This window comes from Oncorhynchus kisutch, linkage group LG27 (assembly GCF_002021735.2).
Source record: "Oncorhynchus kisutch isolate 150728-3 linkage group LG27, Okis_V2, whole genome shotgun sequence".
NCBI classification, from domain to species: Eukaryota; Metazoa; Chordata; class Actinopteri; order Salmoniformes; family Salmonidae; genus Oncorhynchus; species Oncorhynchus kisutch.
Genome location: NC_034200.2, coordinates 37,792,680 through 37,814,807, shown reverse-complemented (window position 1 = coordinate 37,814,807; position 22,128 = coordinate 37,792,680). Strand labels below are relative to the sequence as shown.

Below are 22,128 nucleotides of genomic sequence, written 5' to 3'. Positions count from 1 at the left end.
GAAGAGCCTACTTTAATGTTTGTCATGGAAATAAATTCTGAGCACTTGAATCAAAGGACATGTCCACGCATTATCCATATCAAGTCCCCAATGATCAGTAACAAATAAAGACTGGATTGTCAAAGCGCTGCGCGCAGGGTTCAAAACTGCACTGGGCGAACCAATGGATTTCGAGGTCACGATTTAACCACTCTGCAATCACAGCTTGCTGAGTTAGCTCACACAAGGACAAAAGTTTCCAAATGCCTAGTTGAAATATTTTTCAAGTAAAATAAGCCATTTTGTGAGCACTTCAATCGTTAGACGAGCCCATAAAGTAAGGACAATTTAAATTCAGAGGAGACAGATCCAATTACTAAAGGTCTACTTTATCATCACCCTGTAAAAACTGTAAAGGGAGAACATATTGGATTTGGATTCCAATGCTTAAACCACTTGGCCATCGCAGCAGTAGGAATCTAAGGAAAGTGATGAGGAGAAAGCAGAAGTGGGCTATACGCTTCGAGCAAGGTAAGAACATGGGTGGGAGACCCCATTGAAATTCAGGTCCAACGTCTAAAGAACTCGGCCATTGCAGCTGTTGGAATGCAAGTAAAGGGATTGGGATTTGGAAACAGACATCATTGGTGCAAAATGGTCAACTTGATGGCACGACATTTTTTTTTATTGCGCCAAGTAACCTCGGTCCTTTCCAAAGCTGTGAAGGTTGGAAGTTTACTGTGCAAGTTAAACAACTATGTGCAGAGAAAGTACAGGTGGACTATTCACTGAGAATAAGATTTTAAAAAGAGCAGGGAGACGCAATTGGGTTTCAAGTCTGAGGACTTAACCACTTGGCTCTCAGATTTTCCATCGCAAATCTAACACTAACAACAGTATCTGTAGTGAAGTGCCTATTTGAACTTTGTCAAGGCAGATATATTCTGAGCACTTGAATCAAAGGACAAGTCCATGCATTAAGCACATTATCCATATCAAGTCACCAAGGATATGTAAAAATAGAAATGGTGTGTCATAGCGCGCTGTGAGCAGGGTTCGAACCTGCGCGGGAGACCCCATTGGATTTCAAGTCCAACGCCTTAACCACTCGGCCATCGCAGCTTTCTATGTTAACTACCAGTCCTTAACCAGTCATTTATCTCATTCTGTCAGTTTTTACTTCTGTAAAGACGAGACTGTGTACTGAAGAGCCTATTTGAACTGTTTTTCAAGAATACATATTCTGAGCACTTGAATCAAAGGACAAGTCTATGCATTAAGCAATTCATCAATATCAAGTCACCAATGCTATTTACAAATAAAGACTGGTTTGTCAATGCGATGCGAGCAGTTTTAAAAACTGTATGGGAGACAACACTGGAGTTCATTTGCAAAGCTTAAACCACTTGGCCATCGCAGCAGTATGAATCTAAGCAAAGTGATGAGGAGAAAGAACAAGTGGGCTATTCGCTTCAAGCAATGTTAAAACATGGGTGGGGAGACCCCATTGAAATTCTGGTCCAACGTCTAAAGAATCGGCCATTGCAGCTGTTGGAATGCAAGTAAAGGGATTAGGATTTGGAAACAGACATCATTGTGTAAAATGGTAAACATGATGGCCCGACATATTGATCTTTTACGCCAAATCACTTATTAACCACTACGGCCATCAAACTTTCTCAATTAGCTCACACAAGACAAAGTATTCTGAGCACTTGAATCACTGGACAAGTCCATGTCTTAAAGAGATTATCCATATCAAGTCAACCAAGGATATGTTCAAAATACTGGTATGTCATAGCACTGCGAGCAGATTTCAACCCTGCGCAAGAAGACAACATTGGATTTCAAGTCCAAAGCCTTAACCACTCTGCCATCTAAACTTACTCTGTTACCTTGCAGTCCTTAACAGCTCGACTATCTCACAACCAGAAGGATCTGTTCTGAAGAGCCTGTTTGAACTCTTTGTCTTAGAAGATATATTCTGAGCACCTGAATCAAAGGACAAGTCCACAGATTAAGGACATTATCCATATCAACTCCCCAATGACATGTCGCAAATAAAGACTGGTTTGTCAAAGCGCTGTGAGCAGGGTTCGAACCTGCGCGGGGAGACCCCATTGGATTTCGAATCCAACGCCTTAACCTCTCGGCCATCACAGCTTCTCCTTTTACCTAAGATGCCTTAACCAGTCCGCTATCTCGTTCTGTCCATTTTACCTCTAAAATGACCATAATATCGCTATTGAAGAGCCTACTTTAAATGTTTGTCATGGAAGATAAATTCTGAGCACTTGAATCAAAGGACATGTCCACGCATTATCCATATCAAGTCCCCAATGATCAGTAACAAATAAAGACTGGATTGTCAAAGCGCTGCGCGCAGGGTTCAAAACTGCACTGGGCGAACCCAATGGATTTCGAGGTCAACGATTTAACCACTCTGCAATCACAGCTTGCTGAGTTAGCTCACACAAGGACAAAAGTTTCCAAATGCCTAGTTGAAATATTTTTCAAGTAAAATAAGCCAATTTGTGAGCACTTCAATCGTTAGACGAGCCCATAAAGTAAGGACAATTTAAATTCAGAGGAGACAGATCCAATTACTAAAGGTCTACTTTATCATCACCCTGTAAAAACTGTAAAGGGAGAACATATTGGATTTGGATTCCAATGCTTAAACCACTTGGCCATCGCAGCAGTAGGAATCTAAGGAAAGTGATGAGGAGAAAGCAGAAGTGGGCTATACGCTTCGAGCAAGGTAAGAACATGGGTGGGGAGACCCCATTGAAATTCAGGTCCAACGTCTAAAGAACTCGGCCATTGCAGCTGTTGGAATGCAAGTAAAGGGATTGGGATTTGGAAACAGACATCATTGGTGCAAAATGGTCAACTTGATGGCACGACATTTTGATTTTATTGCGCCAAGTAACCTCGGTCCTTTCCAAAGCTGTGAAGGTTGGAAGTTTACTGTGCAAGTTAAACAACTATGTGCAGAGAAAGTACAGGTGGACTATTCACTGAGAATAAGATTTTAAAAAGAGCAGGGAGACGCAATTGGGTTTCAAGTCTGAGGACTTAACCACTTGGCTCTCAGATTTTCCATCAGAAATCTAACACTAAAAACAGTATCTGTAGTGAAGTGCCTATTTGAACTGTTTGTCAAGGCAGATATATTCTGAGCACTTGAATCAAAGGACAAGTCCATGCATTAAGCACATTATCCATATCAAGTCACCAAGGATATGTAAAAATAGAAATGGTGTGTAATAGCGCTGTGAGCAGGGTTCGAACCTGCGCGGGGAGACCCCATTGGATTTCAAGTCCAACGCCTTAACCACTCGGCCATCGCAGCTTTCTATGTTAACTACCAGTCCTTAACCAGTCATTTATCTCATTCTGTCAGTTTTACTTCTGTAAAGACGAGACTGTGTACTGAAGAGCCTATTTGAACTGTTTTTCAAGGAATACATATTCTGAGCACTTGAATCAAAGGACAAGTCTATGCATTAAGCAATTCATCAATATCAAGTCACCAATGCTATTTTACAAATAAAGACTGGTTTGTCAATGCGATGCGAGCAGTTTTAAAAACTGTATGGGGAGACAACACTGGAGTTCATTTGCAAAGCTTAAACCACTTGGCCATCGCAGCAGTATGAATCTAAGCAAAGTGATGAGGAGAAAGAACAAGTGGGCTATTCGCTTCAAGCAATGTTAAAACATGGGTGGGGAGACCCCATTGAAATTCTGGTCCAACGTCTAAAGAATCGGCCATTGCAGCTGTTGGAATGCAAGTAAAGGGATTAGGATTTGGAAACAGACATCATTGGTGTAAAATGGTAAACATGATGGCCCGACATATTGATCTTTTTACGCCAAATCACTTATTAACCACTCGGCCATCACAACTTTCTCAATTAGCTCACACAAAGACAAAAGTATTCTGAGCACTTGAATCACTGGACAAGTCCATGTCTTAAAGAGATTATCCATATCAAGTCACCAAGGATATGTTCAAAATACTGGTATGTCATAGCACTGCGAGCAGATTTCAACCCTGCGCAAGAAGACAACATTGGATTTCAAGTCCAAAGCCTTAACCACTATGCCATCTAAACTTACTCTGTTACCTTGCAGTCCTTAACAGCTCGACTATCTCACAACCAGAAGGATCTGTTCTGAAGAGCCTGTTTGAACTCTTTGTCTTAGAAGATATATTCTGAGCACCTGAATCAAAGGACAAGTCCACAGATTAAGGACATTATCCATATCAACTCCCCAATGACATGTCGCAAATAAAGACTGGTTTGTCAAAGCGCTGTGAGCAGGGTTCGAACCTGCGCGGGGAGACCCCATTGGATTTCGAATCCAACGCCTTAACCTCTCGGCCATCACAGCTTCTCCTTTTACCTAAGATGCCTTAACCAGTCCGCTATCTCGTTCTGTCCATTTTACCTCTAAAATGACCATAATATCGCTATTGAAGAGCCTACTTTAAATGTTTGTCATGGAAGATAAATTCTGAGCACTTGAATCAAAGGACATGTCCACGCATTATCCATATCAAGTCCCCAATGATCAGTAACAAATAAAGACTGGATTGTCAAAGCGCTGCGCGCAGGGTTCAAAACTGCACTGGGCGAACCCAATGGATTTCGAGGTCAACGATTTAACCACTCTGCAATCACAGCTTGCTGAGTTAGCTCACACAAGGACAAAAGTTTCCAAATGCCTAGTTGAAATATTTTTCAAGTAAAATAAGCCATTTTGTGAGCACTTCAATCGTTAGACGAGCCCATAAAGTAAGGACAATTTAAATTCAGAGGAGACAGATCCAATTACTAAAGGTCTACTTTATCATCACCCTGTAAAAACTGTAAAGGGAGAACATATTGGATTTGGATTCCAATGCTTAAACCACTTGGCCATCGCAGCAGTAGGAATCTAAGGAAAGTGATGAGGAGAAAGCAGAAGTGGGCTATACGCTTCGAGCAAGGTAAGAACATGGGTGGGGAGACCCCATTGAAATTCAGGTCCAACGTCTAAAGAACTCGGCCATTGCAGCTGTTGGAATGCAAGTAAAGGGATTGGGATTTGGAAACAGACATCATTGGTGCAAAATGGTCAACTTGATGGCACGACATTTGATTTTATTGCGCCAAGTAACCTCGGTCCTTTCCAAAGCTGTGAAGGTTGGAAGTTTACTGTGCAAGTTAAACAACTATGTGCAGAGAAAGTACAGGTGGACTATTCACTGAGAATAAGATTTTAAAAAGAGCAGGGAGACGCAATTGGGTTTCAAGTCTGAGGACTTAACCACTTGGCTCTCAGATTTTCCATCGCAAATCTAACACTAACAACAGTATCTGTAGTGAAGTGCCTATTTGAACTGTTTGTCAAGGCAGATATATTCTGAGCACTTGAATCAAAGGACAAGTCCATGCATTAAGCACATTATCCATATCAAGTCACCAAGGATATGTAAAAATAGAAATGGTGTGTCATAGCGCTGTGAGCAGGGTTCGAACCTGCGCGGGGAGACCCCATTGGATTTCAAGTCCAACGCCTTAACCACTCGGCCATCGCAGCTTTCTATGTTAACTACCAGTCCTTAACCAGTCATTTATCTCATTCTGTCAGTTTTACTTCTGTAAAGACGAGACTGTGTACTGAAGAGCCTATTTGAACTGTTTTTCAAGGAATACATATTCTGAGCACTTGAATCAAAGGACAAGTCTATGCATTAAGCAATTCATCAATATCAAGTCACCAATGCTATTTTACAAATAAAGACTGGTTTGTCAATGCGATGCGAGCAGTTTTAAAAACTGTATGGGGAGACAACACTGGAGTTCATTTGCAAAGCTTAAACCACTTGGCCATCGCAGCAGTATGAATCTAAGCAAAGTGATGAGGAGAAAGAACAAGTGGGCTATTCGCTTCAAGCAATGTTAAAACATGGGTGGGGAGACCCCATTGAAATTCTGGTCCAACGTCTAAAGAATCGGCCATTGCAGCTGTTGGAATGCAAGTAAAGGGATTAGGATTTGGAAACAGACATCATTGGTGTAAAATGGTAAACATGATGGCCCGACATATTGATCTTTTTACGCCAAATCACTTATTAACCACTCGGCCATCACAACTTTCTCAATTAGCTCACACAAAGACAAAAGTATTCTGAGCACTTGAATCACTGGACAAGTCCATGTCTTAAAGAGATTATCCATATCAAGTCACCAAGGATATGTTCAAAATACTGGTATGTCATAGCACTGCGAGCAGATTTCAACCCTGCGCAAGAAGACAACATTGGATTTCAAGTCCAAAGCCTTAACCACTCTGCCATCTAAACTTACTCTGTTACCTTGCAGTCCTTAACAGCTCGACTATCTCACAACCAGAAGGATCTGTTCTGAAGAGCCTGTTTGAACTCTTTGTCTTAGAAGATATATATTCTGAGCACCTGAATCAAAGGACAAGTCCACAGATTAAGGACATTATCCATATCAACTCCCCAATGACATGTCGCAAATAAAGACTGGTTTGTCAAAGCGCTGTGAGCAGGGTTCGAACCTGCGCGGGGAGACCCCATTGGATTTCGAATCCAACGCCTTAACCTCTCGGCCATCACAGCTTCTCCTTTTACCTAAGATGCCTTAACCAGTCCGCTATCTCGTTCTGTCCATTTTACCTCTAAAATGACCATAATATCGCTATTGAAGAGCCTACTTTAAATGTTTGTCATGGAAGATAAATTCTGAGCACTTGAATCAAAGGACATGTCCACGCATTATCCATATCAAGTCCCCAATGATCAGTAACAAATAAAGACTGGATTGTCAAAGCGCTGCGCGCAGGGTTCAAAACTGCACTGGGCGAACCCAATGGATTTCGAGGTCAACGATTTAACCACTCTGCAATCACAGCTTGCTGAGTTAGCTCACACAAGGACAAAAGTTTCCAAATGCCTAGTTGAAATATTTTTCAAGTAAAATAAGCCATTTTGTGAGCACTTCAATCGTTAGACGAGCCCATAAAGTAAGGACAATTTAAATTCAGAGGAGACAGATCCAATTACTAAAGGTCTACTTTATCATCACCCTGTAAAAACTGTAAAGGGAGAACATATTGGATTTGGATTCCAATGCTTAAACCACTTGGCCATCGCAGCAGTAGGAATCTAAGGAAAGTGATGAGGAGAAAGCAGAAGTGGGCTATACGCTTCGAGCAAGGTAAGAACATGGGTGGGGAGACCCCATTGAAATTCAGGTCCAACGTCTAAAGAACTCGGCCATTGCAGCTGTTGGAATGCAAGTAAAGGGATTGGGATTTGGAAACAGACATCATTGGTGCAAAATGGTCAACTTGATGGCACGACATATTGATTTTATTGCGCCAAGTAACCTCGGTCCTTTCCAAAGCTGTGAAGGTTGGAAGTTTACTGTGCAAGTCAAACAACTATGTGCAGAGAAAGTACAGGTGGACTATTCACTGAGAATAAGATTTTAAAAAGAGCAGGGAGACGCAATTGGGTTTCAAGTCTGAGGACTTAACCACTTGGCTCTCAGATTTTCCATCGCAAATCTAACACTAACAACAGTATCTGTAGTGAAGTGCCTATTTGAACTGTTTGTCAAGGCAGATATATTCTGAGCACTTGAATCAAAGGACAAGTCCATGCATTAAGCACATTATCCATATCAAGTCACCAAGGATATGTAAAAATAGAAATGGTGTGTCATAGCGCTGTGAGCAGGGTTCGAACCTGCGCGGGGAGACCCCATTGGATTTCAAGTCCAACGCCTTAACCACTCGGCCATCGCAGCTTTCTATGTTAACTACCAGTCCTTAACCAGTCATTTATCTCATTCTGTCAGTTTTACTTCTGTAAAGACGAGACTGTGTACTGAAGAGCCTATTTGAACTGTTTTTCAAGGAATACATATTCTGAGCACTTGAATCAAAGGACAAGTCTATGCATTAAGCAATTCATCAATATCAAGTCACCAATGCTATTTTACAAATAAAGACTGGTTTGTCAATGCGATGCGAGCAGTTTTAAAAACTGTATGGGGAGACAACACTGGAGTTCATTTGCAAAGCTTAAACCACTTGGCCATCGCAGCAGTATGAATCTAAGCAAAGTGATGAGGAGAAAGAACAAGTGGGCTATTCGCTTCAAGCAATGTTAAAACATGGGTGGGGAGACCCCATTGAAATTCTGGTCCAACGTCTAAAGAATCGGCCATTGCAGCTGTTGGAATGCAAGTAAAGGGATTAGGATTTGGAAACAGACATCATTGGTGTAAAATGGTAAACATGATGGCCCGACATATTGATCTTTTTACGCCAAATCACTTATTAACCACTCGGCCATCACAACTTTCTCAATTAGCTCACACAAAGACAAAAGTATTCTGAGCACTTGAATCACTGGACAAGTCCATGTCTTAAAGAGATTATCCATATCAAGTCACCAAGGATATGTTCAAAATACTGGTATGTCATAGCACTGCGAGCAGATTTCAACCCTGCGCAAGAAGACAACATTGGATTTCAAGTCCAAAGCCTTAACCACTCTGCCATCTAAACTTACTCTGTTACCTTGCAGTCCTTAACAGCTCGACTATCTCACAACCAGAAGGATCTGTTCTGAAGAGCCTGTTTGAACTCTTTGTCTTAGAAGATATATATTCTGAGCACCTGAATCAAAGGACAAGTCCACAGATTAAGGACATTATCCATATCAACTCCCCAATGACATGTCGCAAATAAAGACTGGTTTGTCAAAGCGCTGTGAGCAGGGTTCGAACCTGCGCGGGGAGACCCCATTGGATTTCGAATCCAACGCCTTAACCTCTCGGCCATCACAGCTTCTCCTTTTACCTAAGATGCCTTAACCAGTCCGCTATCTCGTTCTGTCCATTTTACCTCTAAAATGACCATAATATCGCTATTGAAGAGCCTACTTTAAATGTTTGTCATGGAAGATAAATTCTGAGCACTTGAATCAAAGGACATGTCCACGCATTATCCATATCAAGTCCCCAATGATCAGTAACAAATAAAGACTGGATTGTCAAAGCGCTGCGCGCAGGGTTCAAAACTGCACTGGGCGAACCCAATGGATTTCGAGGTCAACGATTTAACCACTCTGCAATCACAGCTTGCTGAGTTAGCTCACACAAGGACAAAAGTTTCCAAATGCCTAGTTGAAATATTTTTCAAGTAAAATAAGCCATTTTGTGAGCACTTCAATCGTTAGACGAGCCCATAAAGTAAGGACAATTTAAATTCAGAGGAGACAGATCCAATTACTAAAGGTCTACTTTATCATCACCCTGTAAAAACTGTAAAGGGAGAACATATTGGATTTGGATTCCAATGCTTAAACCACTTGGCCATCGCAGCAGTAGGAATCTAAGGAAAGTGATGAGGAGAAAGCAGAAGTGGGCTATACGCTTCGAGCAAGGTAAGAACATGGGTGGGGAGACCCCATTGAAATTCAGGTCCAACGTCTAAAGAACTCGGCCATTGCAGCTGTTGGAATGCAAGTAAAGGGATTGGGATTTGGAAACAGACATCATTGGTGCAAAATGGTCAACTTGATGGCACGACATATTGATTTTATTGCGCCAAGTAACCTCGGTCCTTTCCAAAGCTGTGAAGGTTGGAAGTTTACTGTGCAAGTCAAACAACTATGTGCAGAGAAAGTACAGGTGGACTATTCACTGAGAATAAGATTTTAAAAAGAGCAGGGAGACGCAATTGGGTTTCAAGTCTGAGGACTTAACCACTTGGCTCTCAGATTTTCCATCGCAAATCTAACACTAACAACAGTATCTGTAGTGAAGTGCCTATTTGAACTGTTTGTCAAGGCAGATATATTCTGAGCACTTGAATCAAAGGACAAGTCCATGCATTAAGCACATTATCCATATCAAGTCACCAAGGATATGTAAAAATAGAAATGGTGTGTCATAGCGCTGTGAGCAGGGTTCGAACCTGCGCGGGGAGACCCCATTGGATTTCAAGTCCAACGCCTTAACCACTCGGCCATCGCAGCTTGCTATGTTAACTACCAGGCCTTAACCAGTCATTTATCTCATTCTGTCAGTTTTACTTCTGTAAAGACGAGACTGTCTACTGAAGAGCCTATTTGAACTGTTTTTCAAGGAATACATATTCTGAGCACTTGAATCAAAGGACAAGTCTATGCATTAAGCAATTCATCAATATCAAGTCACCAATGCTATTTTACAAATAAAGACTGGTTTGTCAATGCGATGCGAGCAGTTTTAAAAACTGTATGGGGAGACAACACTGGAGTTCATTTGCAAAGCTTAAACCACTTGGCCATCGCAGCAGTATGAATCTAAGCAAAGTGATGAGGAGAAAGAACAAGTGGGCTATTCGCTTCAAGCAATGTTAAAACATGGGTGGGGAGACCCCATTGAAATTCTGGTCCAACGTCTAAAGAATCGGCCATTGCAGCTGTTGGAATGCAAGTAAAGGGATTAGGATTTGGAAACAGACATCATTGGTGTAAAATGGTAAACATGATGGCCCGACATATTGATCTTTTTACGCCAAATCACTTATTAACCACTCGGCCATCACAACTTTCTCAATTAGCTCACACAAAGACAAAAGTATTCTGAGCACTTGAATCACTGGACAAGTCCATGTCTTAAAGAGATTATCCATATCAAGTCACCAAGGATATGTTCAAAATACTGGTATGTCATAGCACTGCGAGCAGATTTCAACCCTGCGCAAGAAGACAACATTGGATTTCAAGTCCAAAGCCTTAACCACTCTGCCATCTAAACTTACTCTGTTACCTTGCAGTCCTTAACAGCTCGACTATCTCACAACCAGAAGGATCTGTTCTGAAGAGCCTGTTTGAACTCTTTGTCTTAGAAGATATATTCTGAGCACCTGAATCAAAGGACAAGTCCACAGATTAAGGACATTATCCATATCAACTCCCCAATGACATGTCGCAAATAAAGACTGGTTTGTCAAAGCGCTGTGAGCAGGGTTCGAACCTGCGCGGGGAGACCCCATTGGATTTCGAATCCAACGCCTTAACCTCTCGGCCATCACAGCTTCTCCTTTTACCTGAGATGCCTTAACCAGTCCGCTATCTCGTTCTGTCCATTTTACCTCTAAAATGACCATAATATCGCTATTGAAGAGCCTACTTTAAATGTTTGTCATGGAAGATAAATTCTGAGCACTTGAATCAAAGGACATGTCCACGCATTATCCATATCAAGTCCCCAATGATCAGTAACAAATAAAGACTGGATTGTCAAAGCGCTGCGCGCAGGGTTCAAAACTGCACTGGGCGAACCCAATGGATTTCGAGGTCAACGATTTAACCACTCTGCAATCACAGCTTGCTGAGTTAGCTCACACAAGGACAAAAGTTTCCAAATGCCTAGTTGAAATATTTTTCAAGTAAAATAAGCCATTTTGTGAGCACTTCAATCGTTAGACGAGCCCATAAAGTAAGGACAATTTAAATTCAGAGGAGACAGATCCAATTACTAAAGGTCTACTTTATCATCACCCTGTAAAAACTGTAAAGGGAGAACATATTGGATTTGGATTCCAATGCTTAAACCACTTGGCCATCGCAGCAGTAGGAATCTAAGGAAAGTGATGAGGAGAAAGCAGAAGTGGGCTATACGCTTCGAGCAAGGTAAGAACATGGGTGGGGAGACCCCATTGAAATTCAGGTCCAACGTCTAAAGAACTCGGCCATTGCAGCTGTTGGAATGCAAGTAAAGGGATTGGGATTTGGAAACAGACATCATTGGTGCAAAATGGTCAACTTGATGGCACGACATATTGATTTTATTGCGCCAAGTAACCTCGGTCCTTTCCAAAGCTGTGAAGGTTGGAAGTTTACTGTGCAAGTCAAACAACTATGTGCAGAGAAAGTACAGGTGGACTATTCACTGAGAATAAGATTTTAAAAAGAGCAGGGAGACGCAATTGGGTTTCAAGTCTGAGGACTTAACCACTTGGCTCTCAGATTTTCCATCGCAAATCTAACACAAACAACAGTATCTGTAGTGAAGTGCCTATTTGAACTGTTTGTCAAGGCAGATATATTCTGAGCACTTGAATCAAAGGACAAGTCCATGCATTAAGCACATTATCCATATCAAGTCACCAAGGATATGTAAAAATAGAAATGGTGTGTCATAGCGCTGTGAGCAGGGTTCGAACCTGCGCGGGGAGAACCCATTGGATTTCAAGTCCAACGCCTTAACCACTCGGCCATCGCAGCTTGCTATGTTAACTACCAGGCCTTAACCAGTCATTTATCTCATTCTGTCAGTTTTACTTCTGTAAAGACGAGACTGTCTACTGAAGAGCCTATTTGAACTGTTTTTCAAGGAATACATATTCTGAGCACTTGAATCAAAGGACAAGTCTATGCATTAAGCAATTCATCAATATCAAGTCACCAATGCTATTTTACAAATAAAGACTGGTTTGTCAATGCGATGCGAGCAGTTTTAAAAACTGTATGGGGAGACAACACTGGAGTTCATTTGCAAAGCTTAAACCACTTGGCCATCGCAGCAGTATGAATCTAAGCAAAGTGATGAGGAGAAAGAACAAGTGGGCTATTCGCTTCAAGCAATGTTAAAACATGGGTGGGGAGACCCCATTGAAATTCTGGTCCAACGTCTAAAGAATCGGCCATTGCAGCTGTTGGAATGCAAGTAAAGGGATTAGGATTTGGAAACAGACATCATTGGTGTAAAATGGTAAACATGATGGCCCGACATATTGATCTTTTTACGCCAAATCACTTATTAACCACTCGGCCATCACAACTTTCTCAATTAGCTCACACAAAGACAAAAGTATTCTGAGCACTTGAATCACTGGACAAGTCCATGTCTTAAAGAGATTATCCATATCAAGTCACCAAGGATATGTTCAAAATACTGGTATGTCATAGCACTGCGAGCAGATTTCAACCCTGCGCAAGAAGACAACATTGGATTTCAAGTCCAAAGCCTTAACCACTCTGCCATCTAAACTTACTCTGTTACCTTGCAGTCCTTAACAGCTCGACTATCTCACAACCAGAAGGATCTGTTCTGAAGAGCCTGTTTGAACTCTTTGTCTTAGAAGATATATTCTGAGCACCTGAATCAAAGGACAAGTCCACAGATTAAGGACATTATCCATATCAACTCCCCAATGACATGTCGCAAATAAAGACTGGTTTGTCAAAGCGCTGTGAGCAGGGTTCGAACCTGCGCGGGGAGACCCCATTGGATTTCGAATCCAACGCCTTAACCTCTCGGCCATCACAGCTTCTCCTTTTACCTGAGATGCCTTAACCAGTCCGCTATCTCGTTCTGTCCATTTTACCTCTAAAATGACCATAATATCGCTATTGAAGAGCCTACTTTAAATGTTTGTCATGGAAGATAAATTCTGAGCACTTGAATCAAAGGACATGTCCACGCATTATCCATATCAAGTCCCCAATGATCAGTAACAAATAAAGACTGGATTGTCAAAGCGCTGCGCGCAGGGTTCAAAACTGCACTGGGCGAACCCAATGGATTTCGAGGTCAAGGATTTAACCACTCTGCAATCACAGCTTGCTGAGTTAGCTCACACAAGGACAAAAGTTTCCAAATGCCTAGTTGAAATATTTTTCAAGTAAAATAAGCCATTTTGTGAGCACTTCAATCGTTAGACGAGCCCATAAAGTAAGGACAATTTAAATTCAGAGGAGACAGATCCAATTACTAAAGGTCTACTTTATCATCACCCTGTAAAAACTGTAAAGGGAGAACATATTGGATTTGGATTCCAATGCTTAAACCACTTGGCCATCGCAGCAGTAGGAATCTAAGGAAAGTGATGAGGAGAAAGCAGAAGTGGGCTATACGCTTCGAGCAAGGTAAGAACATGGGTGGGGAGACCCCATTGAAATTCAGGTCCAACGTCTAAAGAACTCGGCCATTGCAGCTGTTGGAATGCAAGTAAAGGGATTGGGATTTGGAAACAGACATCATTGGTGCAAAATGGTCAACTTGATGGCACGACATATTGATTTTATTGCGCCAAGTAACCTCAGTCCTTTCCAAAGCTGTGAAGGTTGGAAGTTTACTGTGCAAGTCAAACAACTATGTGCAGAGAAAGTACAGATGGACTATTCACTGAGAATAAGATTTTAAAAAGAGCAGGGAGACGCAATTGGGTTTCAAGTCTGAGGACTTAACCACTTGGCTCTCAGATTTTCCATCGCAAATCTAACACAAACAACAGTATCTGTAGTGAAGAGCCTATTTGAACTGTTTGTCAAGGCAGATATATTCTGAGCACTTGAATCAAAGGACAAGTCCATGCATTAAGCACATTATCCATATCAAGTCACCAAGGATATGTAAAAATAGAAATGGTGTGTCATAGCGCTGTGAGCAGGGTTCGAACCTGCGCGGGGAGAACCCATTGGATTTCAAGTCCAACGCCTTAACCACTCGGCCATCGCAGCTTGCTATGTTAACTACCAGGCCTTAACCAGTCATTTATCTCATTCTGTCAGTTTTACTTCTGTAAAGACGAGACTGTCTACTGAAGAGCCTATTTGAACTGTTTTTCAAGGAATACATATTCTGAGCACTTGAATCAAAGGACAAGTCTATGCATTAAGCAATTCATCAATATCAAGTCACCAATGCTATTTTACAAATAAAGACTGGTTTGTCAATGCGATGCGAGCAGTTTTAAAAACTGTATGGGGAGACAACACTGGAGTTCATTTGCAAAGCTTAAACCACTTGGCCATCGCAGCAGTATGAATCTAAGCAAAGTGATGAGGAGAAAGAACAAGTGGGCTATTCGCTTCAAGCAATGTTAAAACATGGGTGGGGAGACCCCATTGAAATTCTGGTCCAACGTCTAAAGAATCGGCCATTGCAGCTGTTGGAATGCAAGTAAAGGGATTAGGATTTGGAAACAGACATCATTGGTGTAAAATGGTAAACATGATGGCCCGACATATTGATCTTTTTACGCCAAATCACTTATTAACCACTCGGCCATCACAACTTTCTCAATTAGCTCACACAAAGACAAAAGTATTCTGAGCACTTGAATCACTGGACAAGTCCATGTCTTAAAGAGATTATCCATATCAAGTCACCAAGGATATGTTCAAAATACTGGTATGTCATAGCACTGCGAGCAGATTTCAACCCTGCGCAAGAAGACAACATTGGATTTCAAGTCCAAAGCCTTAACCACTCTGCCATCTAAACTTACTCTGTTACCTTGCAGTCCTTAACAGCTCGACTATCTCACAACCAGAAGGATCTGTTCTGAAGAGCCTGTTTGAACTCTTTGTCTTAGAAGATATATTCTGAGCACCTGAATCAAAGGACAAGTCCACAGATTAAGGACATTATCCATATCAACTCCCCAATGACATGTCGCAAATAAAGACTGGTTTGTCAAAGCGCTGTGAGCAGGGTTCGAACCTGCGCGGGGAGACCCCATTGGATTTCGAATCCAACGCCTTAACCTCTCGGCCATCACAGCTTCTCCTTTTACCTGAGATGCCTTAACCAGTCCGCTATCTCGTTCTGTCCATTTTACCTCTAAAATGACCATAATATCGCTATTGAAGAGCCTACTTTAAATGTTTGTCATGGAAGATAAATTCTGAGCACTTGAATCAAAGGACATGTCCACGCATTATCCATATCAAGTCCCCAATGATCAGTAACAAATAAAGACTGGATTGTCAAAGCGCTGCGCGCAGGGTTCAAAACTGCACTGGGCGAACCCAATGGATTTCGAGGTCAAGGATTTAACCACTCTGCAATCACAGCTTGCTGAGTTAGCTCACACAAGGACAAAAGTTTCCAAATGCCTAGTTGAAATATTTTTCAAGTAAAATAAGCCATTTTGTGAGCACTTCAATCGTTAGACGAGCCCATAAAGTAAGGACAATTTAAATTCAGAGGAGACAGATCCAATTACTAAAGGTCTACTTTATCATCACCCTGTAAAAACTGTAAAGGGAGAACATATTGGATTTGGATTCCAATGCTTAAACCACTTGGCCATCGCAGCAGTAGGAATCTAAGGAAAGTGATGAGGAGAAAGCAGAAGTGGGCTATACGCTTCGAGCAAGGTAAGAACATGGGTGGGGAGACCCCATTGAAATTCAGGTCCAACGTCTAAAGAACTCGGCCATTGCAGCTGTTGGAATGCAAGTAAAGGGATTGGGATTTGGAAACAGACATCATTGGTGCAAAATGGTCAACTTGATGGCACGACATATTGATTTTATTGCGCCAAGTAACCTCAGTCCTTTCCAAAGCTGTGAAGGTTGGAAGTTTACTGTGCAAGTCAAACAACTATGTGCAGAGAAAGTACAGATGGACTATTCACTGAGAATAAGATTTTAAAAAGAGCAGGGAGACGCAATTGGGTTTCAAGTCTGAGGACTTAACCACTTGGCTCTCAGATTTTCCATCTCAAATCTAACACAAACAACAGTATCTGTAGTGAAGAGCCTATTTGAACTGTTTGTCAAGGCAGATATATTCTGAGCACTTGAATCAAAGGACAAGTCCATGCATTAAGCACATTATCCATATCAAGTCACCAAGGATATGTAAAAATAGAAATGGTGTGTCATAGCGCTGTGAGCAGGGTTCGAACCTGCGCGGGGAGAACCCATTGGATTTCAAGTCCAACGCCTTAACCACTCAGGCCATCGCAGCTTGCTATGTTAACTACCAGTCCTTAACCAGTCATTTATCTCATTCTGTCAGTTTTACTTCTGTAAAGACGAGACTGTCTACTGAAGAGCCTATTTGAACTGTTTTTCAAGGAATACATATTCTGAGCACTTGAATCAAAGGACAAGTCTATGCATTAAGCAATTCATCAATATCAAGTCACCAATGCTATTTTACAAATAAAGACTGGTTTGTCAATGCGATGCGAGCAGTTTTAAAAACTGTATGGGGAGACAACACTGGAGTTCATTTGCAAAGCTTAAACCACTTGGCCATCGCAGCAGTATGAATCTAAGCAAAGTGATGAGGAGAAAGAACAAGTGGGCTATTCGCTTCAAGCAATGTTAAAACATGGGTGGGGAGACCCCATTGAAATTCTGGTCCAACGTCTAAAGAATCGGCCATTGCAGCTGTTGGAATGCAAGTAAAGGGATTAGGATTTGGAAACAGACATCATTGGTGTAAAATGGTAAACATGATGGCCCGACATATTGATCTTTTTACGCCAAATCACTTATTAACCACTCGGCCATCACAACTTTCTCAATTAGCTCACACAAAGACAAAAGTATTCTGAGCACTTGAATCACTGGACAAGTCCATGTCTTAAAGAGATTATCCATATCAAGTCACCAAGGATATGTTCAAAATACTGGTATGTCATAGCACTGCGAGCAGATTTCAACCCTGCGCAAGAAGACAACATTGGATTTCAAGTCCAAAGCCTTAACCACTCTGCCATCTAAAGTTACTCTGTTACCTTGCAGTCGTTAACAGCTCGACTATCTCACAACCAGAAGGATCTGTTCTGAAGAGCCTGTTTGAACTCTTTGTCTTAGAAGATATATTCTGAGCACCTGAATCAAAGGACAAGTCCACAGATTAAGGACATTATCCATATCAACTCCCCAATGACATGTCGCAAATAAAGACTGGTTTGTCAAAGCGCTGTGAGCAGGGTTCGAACCTGCACGGGGAGACCCCATTGGATTTCAAATCCAACGCCTTAACCTCTCGGCCATCACAGCTTCTCCTTTTACCTAAGATGCTTTAACCAGTCCGCTATCTCTTTCTGTCCATTTTACCTCTAAAATGACCATAATATCGCTATTGAAGAGCCTACTTTAAATGTTTGTCATGGAAGATAAATTCTGAGCACTTGAATCAAAGGACATGTCCACGCATTATCCATATCAAGTCCCCAATGATCAGTAACAAATAAAGACTGGATTGTCAAAGCGCTGCGCGCGGGTTCAAAACTGCACTGGGCGAACCCAATGGATTTCGAGGTCAACGATTGAACCACTCTGCAATCACAGCTTGCTGAGTTAGCTCACACAAGGACAAAAGTTTCCAAATGCCTAGTTGAAATATTTTTCAAGTAAAATAAGCCATTTTGTGAGCACTTCAATCGTTAGACGAGCCCATAAAGTAAGGACAATTTAAATTCAGAGGAGACAGATCCAATTACTAAAGGTCTACTTTATCATCACCCTGTAAAAACTGTAAAGGGAGAACATATTGGATTTGGAATCCAATGCTTAAACCACTTGGCCATCGCAGCAGTAGGAATCTAAGGAAAGTGATGAGGAGAAAGCAGAAGTGGGCTATACGCTTCGAGCAAGGTAAGAACATGGGTGGGGAGACCCCATTGAAATTCAGGTCCAACGTCTAAAGAACTCGGCCATTGCAGCAGTTGGAATGCAAGTAAAGGGATTGGGATTTGGAAACAGACATCATTAGTGCAAAATGGTCAACTTGATGGCACGACATATTGATTTTATTGCGCCAAGTAACCTCGGTCCTTTCCAAAGCTGTGAAGGTTGGAAGTTTACTGTGCAAGTTAAACAACTATGTGCAGAGAAAGTACAGGTGGACTATTCACTGAGAATAAGATTTTAAAAAGAGCAGGGAGACGCAATTGGGTTTCAAGTCTGAGGACTTAACCACTTGGCTCTCAGATTTTCCATCGCAAATCTAACACAAACAACAGTATCTGTAGTGAAGAGCCTATTTGAACTGTTTGTCAAGGTAGATATATTCTGAGCACTTGAATCAAAGGACAAGTCCATGCATTAAGCACATTATCCATATCAAGTCACCAAGGATATGTAAAAATAGAAATGGTGTGTCATAGCGCTGTGAGCAGGGTTTGAAACTGCGCGGGGAGACCCCATTGGATTTCAAGTCCAACGCCTTAAACACTCGGCCATCGCAGCTTGCTATGTTAACTACCAGGCCTTAACCAGTCATTTATCTCATTCTGTCAGTTTTACTTCTGTAAAGACGAGACTGTCTACTGAAGAGCCTATTTGAACTGTTTTTCAAGGCATACATATTCTGAGCACTTGAATCAAAGGACAAGTCTATGCATTAAGCAATTCATCAATATCAAGTCACCAATGCTATTTTACAAATAAAGACTGGTTTGTCAATGCGATGCGAGCAGTTTTAAAAACTGTATGGGGAGACAACACTGGAGTTCATTTGCAAAGCTTAAACCACTTGGCCATCGCAGCAGTATGAATCTAAGCAAAGTGATGAGGAGAAAGAACAAGTGGGCTATTCGCTTCAAGCAATGTTAAAACATGGGTGGGGAGACCCCATTGAAATTCTGGTCCAACGTCTAAAGAATCGGCCATTGCAGCTGTTGGAATGCAAGTAAAGGGATTAGGATTTGGAAACAGACATCATTGGTGTAAAATGGTAAACATGATGGCCCGACATATTGATCTTTTTACCCCAAATCACTTATTAACCACTCGGCCATCACAACTTTCTCAATTAGCTCACACAAAGACAAAAGTATTCTGAGCACTTGAATCACTGGACAAGTCCATGTCTTAAAGAGATTATCCATATCAAGTCACCAAGGATATGTTCAAAATACTGGTATGTCATAGCACTGCGAGCAGATTTCAACCCTGCGCAAGAAGACAACATTGGATTTCAAGTTCAAAGCCTTAACCACTCTGCCATCTAAACTTACTCTGTTACCTTGCAGTCCTTAACAGCTCGACTATCTCACAACCAGAAGGATCTGTTATGAAGAGCCTGTTTGAACTCTTTGTCTTAGAAGATATATTCTGAGCACCTGAATCAAAGGACAAGTCCACAGATTAAGGACATTATCCATATCAACTCCCCAATGACATGTCGCAAATAAAGACTGGTTTGTCAAAGCGCTGTGAGCAGGGTTCGAACCTGCACGGGGAGACCCCATTGGATTTCAAATCCAACGCCTTAACCTCTCGGCCATCACAGCTTCTCCTTTTACCTAAGATGCCTTAACCAGTCCGCTATCTCGTTCTGTCCATTTTACCTCTAAAATGACCATAATATCGCTATTGAAGAGCCTACTTTAAATGTTTGTCATGGAAGATAAATTCTGAGCACTTGAATCAAAGGACATGTCCACGCATTATCCATATCAAGTCCCCAATGATCAGTAACAAATAAAGACTGGATTGTCAAAGCGCTGCGCGCAGGGTTCAAAACTGCACTGGGCGAACCCAATGGATTTCGAGGTCAACGATTTAACCACTCTGCAATCACAGCTTGCTGAGTTAGCTCACACAAGGACAAAAGTTTCCAAATGCCTAGTTGAAATATTTTTCAAGTAAAATAAGCCATTTTGTGAGCACTTCAATCGTTAGACGAGCCCATAAAGTAAGGACAATTTAAATTCAGAGGAGACAGATCCAATTACTAAAGGTCTACTTTATCATCACCCTGTAAAAACTGTAAAGGGAGAACATGTTGGATTTGGATTCCAATGCTTAAACCACTTGGCCATCGCAGCAGTAGGAATCTAAGGAAAGTGATGAGGAGAAAGCAGAAGTGGGCTATACGCTTCGAGCAAGGTAAGAACATGGGTGGGGAGACCCCATTGAAATTCAGGTCCAACGTCTAAAGAACTCGGCCATTGCAGCTATTGGAATGCAAGTAAAGGGATTGGGATTTGGAAACAGACATCATTGGTGCAAAATGGTCAACTTGATGGCACGACATATTGATTTTATTGCGCCAAGTAACCTCGGTCCTTTCCAAAGCTGTGAAGGTTGGAAGTTTACTGTGCAAGTTAAACAACTATGTGCAGAGAAAGTACAGGTGGACTATTCACTGAGAATAAGATTTTAAAAAGAGCAGGGAGACGCAATTGGGTTTCAATTCTGAGGACTTAACCACTTGGCTCTCAGATTTTCCATCGCAAATCTAACACAAACAACAGTATCTGTAGTGAAGAGCCTATTTGAACTGTTTGTCAAGGCAGATATATTCTGAGCACTTGAATCAAAGGACAAGTCCATGCATTAAGCACATTATCCATATCAAGTCACCAAGGATATGTAAAAATAGAAATGGTGTGTCATAGCGCTGTGAGCAGGGTTTGAAACTGCGCGGGGAGACCCCATTGGATTTCAAGTCCAACGCCTTAAACACTCGGCCATCGCAGCTTGCTATGTTAACTACCAGGCCTTAACCAGTCATTTATCTCATTCTGTCAGTTTTACTTCTGTAAAGACGAGACTGTCTACTGAAGAGCCTATTTGAACTGTTTTTCAAGGCATACATATTCTGAGCACTTGAATCAAAGGACAAGTCTATGCATTAAGCAATTCATCAATATCAAGTCACCAATGCTATTTTACAAATAAAGACTGGTTTGTCAATGCGATGCGAGCAGTTTTAAAAACTGTATGGGGAGACAACACTGGAGTTCATTTGCAAAGCTTAAACCACTTGGCCATCGCAGCAGTATGAATCTAAGCAAAGTGATGAGGAGAAAGAACAAGTGGGCTATTCGCTTCAAGCAATGTTAAAACATGGGTGGGGAGACCCCATTGAAATTCTGGTCCAACGTCTAAAGAATCGGCCATTGCAGCTGTTGGAATGCAAGTAAAGGGATTAGGATTTGGAAACAGACATCATTGGTGTAAAATGGTAAACATGATGGCCCGACATATTGATCTTTTTACCCCAAATCACTTATTAACCACTCGGCCATCACAACTTTCTCAATTAGCTCACACAAAGACAAAAGTATTCTGAGCACTTGAATCACTGGACAAGTCCATGTCTTAAAGAGATTATCCATATCAAGTCACCAAGGATATGTTCAAAATACTGGTATGTCATAGCACTGCGAGCAGATTTCAACCCTGCGCAAGAAGACAACATTGGATTTCAAGTTTAAAGCCTTAACCACTCTGCCATCTAAACTTACTCTGTTACCTTGCAGTCCTTAACAGCTCGACTATCTCACAACCAGAAGGATCTGTTCTGAAGAGCCTGTTTGAACTCTTTGTCTTAGAAGATATATTCTGAGCACCTGAATCAAAGG

General features: G+C 41.5%; 19 non-coding genes across 19 annotated transcripts; all 19 read right to left on the bottom strand.

Moving 5' to 3' along the window:
• Window positions 1-1,020: 1,020 nt before the first annotated feature.
• trnas-uga (transfer RNA serine (anticodon UGA)) lies at window positions 1,021-1,101 on the bottom strand. Its single transcript has one exon. It is a non-coding gene; the product is annotated as a tRNA-Ser (tRNA).
• A 959-nt stretch (window positions 1,102-2,060) lies between these two features.
• trnas-cga (transfer RNA serine (anticodon CGA)) lies at window positions 2,061-2,142 on the bottom strand. The gene has a single exon. It is a non-coding gene; the product is annotated as a tRNA-Ser (tRNA).
• A 1,110-nt stretch (window positions 2,143-3,252) lies between these two features.
• On the bottom strand, window positions 3,253-3,334 carry trnas-uga (transfer RNA serine (anticodon UGA)). Its single transcript has one exon. It is a non-coding gene; the product is annotated as a tRNA-Ser (tRNA).
• A 964-nt stretch (window positions 3,335-4,298) lies between these two features.
• On the bottom strand, window positions 4,299-4,380 carry trnas-cga (transfer RNA serine (anticodon CGA)). The gene has a single exon. It is a non-coding gene; the product is annotated as a tRNA-Ser (tRNA).
• Window positions 4,381-5,489: 1,109 nt separating this feature from the next.
• On the bottom strand, window positions 5,490-5,571 carry trnas-uga (transfer RNA serine (anticodon UGA)). Its single transcript has one exon. It is a non-coding gene; the product is annotated as a tRNA-Ser (tRNA).
• A 966-nt stretch (window positions 5,572-6,537) lies between these two features.
• trnas-cga (transfer RNA serine (anticodon CGA)) lies at window positions 6,538-6,619 on the bottom strand. Its single transcript has one exon. It is a non-coding gene; the product is annotated as a tRNA-Ser (tRNA).
• A 1,110-nt stretch (window positions 6,620-7,729) lies between these two features.
• trnas-uga (transfer RNA serine (anticodon UGA)) lies at window positions 7,730-7,811 on the bottom strand. The gene has a single exon. It is a non-coding gene; the product is annotated as a tRNA-Ser (tRNA).
• A 966-nt stretch (window positions 7,812-8,777) lies between these two features.
• On the bottom strand, window positions 8,778-8,859 carry trnas-cga (transfer RNA serine (anticodon CGA)). The gene has a single exon. It is a non-coding gene; the product is annotated as a tRNA-Ser (tRNA).
• Window positions 8,860-9,969: 1,110 nt separating this feature from the next.
• On the bottom strand, window positions 9,970-10,051 carry trnas-uga (transfer RNA serine (anticodon UGA)). The gene has a single exon. It is a non-coding gene; the product is annotated as a tRNA-Ser (tRNA).
• Window positions 10,052-11,015: 964 nt separating this feature from the next.
• Window positions 11,016-11,097, bottom strand: trnas-cga (transfer RNA serine (anticodon CGA)). The gene has a single exon. It is a non-coding gene; the product is annotated as a tRNA-Ser (tRNA).
• A 1,110-nt stretch (window positions 11,098-12,207) lies between these two features.
• On the bottom strand, window positions 12,208-12,289 carry trnas-uga (transfer RNA serine (anticodon UGA)). The gene has a single exon. It is a non-coding gene; the product is annotated as a tRNA-Ser (tRNA).
• Window positions 12,290-13,253: 964 nt separating this feature from the next.
• trnas-cga (transfer RNA serine (anticodon CGA)) lies at window positions 13,254-13,335 on the bottom strand. Its single transcript has one exon. It is a non-coding gene; the product is annotated as a tRNA-Ser (tRNA).
• A 1,110-nt stretch (window positions 13,336-14,445) lies between these two features.
• trnas-uga (transfer RNA serine (anticodon UGA)) lies at window positions 14,446-14,527 on the bottom strand. Its single transcript has one exon. It is a non-coding gene; the product is annotated as a tRNA-Ser (tRNA).
• A 964-nt stretch (window positions 14,528-15,491) lies between these two features.
• On the bottom strand, window positions 15,492-15,573 carry trnas-cga (transfer RNA serine (anticodon CGA)). Its single transcript has one exon. It is a non-coding gene; the product is annotated as a tRNA-Ser (tRNA).
• A 1,110-nt stretch (window positions 15,574-16,683) lies between these two features.
• trnas-uga (transfer RNA serine (anticodon UGA)) lies at window positions 16,684-16,766 on the bottom strand. The gene has a single exon. It is a non-coding gene; the product is annotated as a tRNA-Ser (tRNA).
• A 964-nt stretch (window positions 16,767-17,730) lies between these two features.
• Window positions 17,731-17,812, bottom strand: trnas-uga (transfer RNA serine (anticodon UGA)). The gene has a single exon. It is a non-coding gene; the product is annotated as a tRNA-Ser (tRNA).
• Window positions 17,813-18,921: 1,109 nt separating this feature from the next.
• Window positions 18,922-19,003, bottom strand: trnas-uga (transfer RNA serine (anticodon UGA)). Its single transcript has one exon. It is a non-coding gene; the product is annotated as a tRNA-Ser (tRNA).
• A 964-nt stretch (window positions 19,004-19,967) lies between these two features.
• Window positions 19,968-20,049, bottom strand: trnas-uga (transfer RNA serine (anticodon UGA)). The gene has a single exon. It is a non-coding gene; the product is annotated as a tRNA-Ser (tRNA).
• A 1,110-nt stretch (window positions 20,050-21,159) lies between these two features.
• On the bottom strand, window positions 21,160-21,241 carry trnas-uga (transfer RNA serine (anticodon UGA)). Its single transcript has one exon. It is a non-coding gene; the product is annotated as a tRNA-Ser (tRNA).
• Window positions 21,242-22,128: the final 887 nt, after the last annotated feature.